Source organism: Delphinapterus leucas, chromosome 6 (assembly GCF_059928025.1).
Source record: "Delphinapterus leucas isolate spDelLeu-1000000601 "Yukka" chromosome 6, BTC_Dleu_Yukka2, whole genome shotgun sequence".
NCBI lineage: Eukaryota > Metazoa > Chordata > Mammalia > Artiodactyla > Monodontidae > Delphinapterus > Delphinapterus leucas.
Window position 1 is genome coordinate 86,919,458 of NC_143134.1, and position 3,918 is coordinate 86,923,375.

Sequence of the window (3,918 nt, forward strand, 5' to 3'; positions counted from 1 at the left end):
GGCCAGAATAGGCAGCATGAAATAGGATAAGGTGATTCTCTTTGCTTTCAAGCTTTGGTTCCCTTCTTAAAGAACTCCATTCTTGTGGCCAGGAAAAGCAAATAGAGTTGGTTCTGAAGCAGATCTCAGACTTCCTGGTTATCAGAGCAGAAATGAGGAGGCAGAATTAAAGGAGACAAAATTAGAGTGTGTGTGTGTGTGTGTGTGTGTGTGTGAGTGTGTTTACATGTGCACGCACACGTGCATGGGCACACAGCTATAAAGCATCAACATTTGCAAACCGGATATAATCTGCAAAACAAAGCACGTCTTCAATTTCAAGTAAGAATGAAGAAAAGTGGGTATATCTCTGGAGCAGGAATCAACAAACTTTTTCTATAAAGAGCCAGATAAAAAAATGCTTTAGACTTAGTGGGTCACATGGTCTCTGTCCCAAATATTCAGCTCTGCTATTGTAGTACAAAACAGCCTTGGACAACACATAAACAAATAAGCATAGCTATGTCCCAATAAAACTTCATTTATGGACACTGAAATTTAAATTTTATATAACTTTCACATCATGAAATATTATTTTTCTTTTGATTTTTTTCCCACCATTTAAAAATGCAAAAGCCACTTTTAGCTTGTGGGTGGTACAAAAGCAGGCAGTGAACCCGATTTGGCCCATGGGGCTCTAGAGAAAGGGTAATGCTAATATAGGGGTTGTATGAAAAGGTGGAAGACATTTCTTTTTATTCTTCTGTGAAGTGGTGACCAGATGAGCACATTTCCTCATCCTCCTTATGCAAAAAAAAAAAAAAAAAATTTACAAAACTTATATCTATTAAAATCTCATCTCTTTGAAATTCACTTAATTCTGAAATTTCAACAGGGCCATGGCCATGCCGAAATTTATCAATGGGCATTTTTTGAAAGTTTAGTTGCATTGCCAGCTTTATATTTAAGGCACATAGACTTCAAATATTTTAGAGAAATATGGTGATCAAAGGAAGAATATCTTATTTCCAGATAGTACTTATTTGAAAGAACCTGCCTCTCAGATGGGATTATCCCAAAAATCCATACCGATACACTATCAGGTTAATTTTCTGCTTTGTAATACAATAAAACGGTCACATAATACTGAAAACATTAACAGTATTGTTAAATTTTGAACAATACTGAAAATTTTAACAGTATTGTTAAAATTTTATTTGACTTGCGAGTCAAATAAAATCATGATAAATGTGTCATAGTGTCCTGCATATGTGTGGGGAAAGAATCTGTGTTTCTAACTGAATTAAAAAAAGAAATAACTCATTATGAAAGCAAACCATTTCTGATGAGGGGAACATGAATATAAGTGCAAATCTACAAATCTTTATTGTTAAGGTACTCTCCCCCCCACTTCCTGTCCTTTAATCATGCCCATAACTATGGGGCGCTCAGATTCAGTTGGGGTATAATTTGAAAAGAATGTTTGACTATGACCATAAACATTCCATTTAGTCATCACCATGAATCCCAGATGCTGGCAACAACATAGACATTTTTTTGTGGGAGTGAGAATAATCCAGATCCCTGCTATTCAAGTGTCGTCTGTAGATCAGGAGTATCAGCATCACCTAGAAGCTTGTTGGAAATGCAGAGTATCAGGCTCTACCCCAACCTCACTGAATCAAAATCTGTATTTTAACAAAATCTTCAAATGGTTTGTATGAACACGAATGGTAAAGAGGCATTCAGCTTTAGGAATGGTTTTCGACCTTGGCTGTAAGTTAGAATTCCCTATGGAACTTCTAGGAATCCCAGTGCCCAGTCTCCATAGCAGACCAATCAAATCAGAATATCTGGAGGTGAGTTATAGGGGATACGCCGTGCCCGGCATGGCGGCTGCTTGGCCCTCTGGGCCGGTTGCTTCTGAGACTGCTGCCGCTGGGCTCCTGGGTGTTCTGTGATTTGCATCAGTAACCATGGGACCTTGGGGAGCTGCCACAGCAGCGGCGAGGAGACGCTTACGTGCGAGAACCTCAAAGTAGGACAATATATTTGTAAGGATCCAAAAATAAATGATGCTACACAAGAACCAGTGAACTGTACAAACTACACAGCTCATGTTCCATGTTTTCCAGCACCTAACATGACTTGTAAGGATTTTGGTGGCAATGAAACACATTTTACTGGAAACAAAATTGGCTTTCTCAAGCCCATATCTTGCCAAAACGTAAATGGCTATTCATACAAGGTGGCGGTTGCACTGTCTCTTTTTTGTTGGATGGTTGGGAGCAGATAGATTTTACCTTGGATACCCTGCCTTGGGTTTGTTAAAGTTTTGCACTGTAGGATTTTGTGGAATTGGGAGCCTAATTGATTTCATTCTTATTTCAATTCAGATTTTTGGACCTTCAGATAGAAGTAGTTACATTATAGATTATTATGGAACCAGACTTATGAGTATTATCAATGAGAAATTTAGAAAAACGCGGTTATATCCATGAATATTGTTTAAAAGAAACAGATTTGGGCCTCCTTGATTTTAATAGAGAGCTCTCAGTATGTAGATTTCCAGACTTTCCTTTTTCCTTCTTCACATACCACTTTATGGATTCTATTTAATTTTTTGTTGTTGCTGATGTTTTTGTTTTGTTGTTTTAGTTAAAAACATATGAGATGTATTTAATAGAACTTTCTTTGAGATTTATATGATAATAGAGTCTTTGTTCAGCTACTTTCTCTATGAGATAGGTAGCTTATTACTCTGATATTAATGTCTTTTCCAAAGGCAAGTTGCCACTTGTCTTTTTCACTTCTGAAAAATAAAAAGCATGACTTATTCAAAAAAAAAATCTGGAGGTGGGATCTACACATCAGTATTTTTTAAAGCTCCCTAGATTATTCCAAAGTGCAGGGAAGTCTGAGAACTACTGGGCTAGGTGGTGGACCGAACGTGTGCTCTGAGGGTAAGAAGAGAACACTCTCATTATCAAGTGGAAACAAGGTCCCCAGAACTGGAGGCTTTATTAGAAGTGTTAAAAAGGTCAGCATGTTATGTATTAAAAGAGTGGCTTTCAAGAACAATTTCATTATTTGAGGGATGAAATGGCAGCATACCCCAAGACAGGCAACAGAGTCGCCTATTCAGTTTAGCCTTTTAGTCTTATTTTTAGTCTTTGCCCCACAATTTTAACTGATTCTGTACTGTTACCAAGACACCATCTGATCTTAACAAAGCTTTATAAAAAGGCTTTCATAGGATAATGGTTTGTGAATCATCTTTTCTTGTTGAGGATGAGGGTAAATTAGTGGTATGTGAGTTTTGGTAGAGTTAGCAAAGTTTTCCACTGTTTCATTAGATTAACTGATCATGGAGGTATCCTATCTGTAACTTAGAACTGGAACCTGAAGAAAAGGGTGCCAGTCAAAAATCCTCTTCTGTCCTTGGATCAGTGAGGAACCCATCAGATTAATTCTCTGGACACAAGTGTAAGGGCTACTATATGTAAGAGGAAAAGGCATTATATAGTAGCTAATGTGATACCACACTGTCAAGGTCCCAGAAGCCATCAGTTCAGTTTACTGATCTGGTGCCTCCTCTCCGTTACTAATATCAGTCATTATGCCTTTAAATAATAATTGTTCAGTTATGCCTCTAAAGAAATGGAGCCCTCACAATGAGATAAAATGTTCAGATTACTAAACAGTTAACTAAAACGAACAAAATTAAAGATTAAGTTCAAGTAAAACTCTGTTGGGTGCTGGCACTTATTAATTCTCCCTAACTAGGGAGAATTCTGTCTAGAATCAGACCGATTTTGAGTTGGGTCCTCTTCTTCCTACCTGTTGCTAATTATGCATCATCTTTGGGCCTTCCTACATCTCGCCCCACCCCATCCCCCATCTCAGCCTGGTGTTTTAGGTTCCTGGTGCTAGAGTTTA

The 3,918-nt window shown here is 37.8% G+C and overlaps 1 pseudogene; it reads left to right on the forward strand.

Annotated features, from left to right (window-relative positions):
• Window positions 1-1,262: 1,262 nt before the first annotated feature.
• On the forward strand, window positions 1,263-2,657 carry LOC111188095 (TM2 domain-containing protein 1 pseudogene; annotated as a pseudogene).
• The last annotated feature ends 1,261 nt before the right edge of the window (window positions 2,658-3,918 follow it).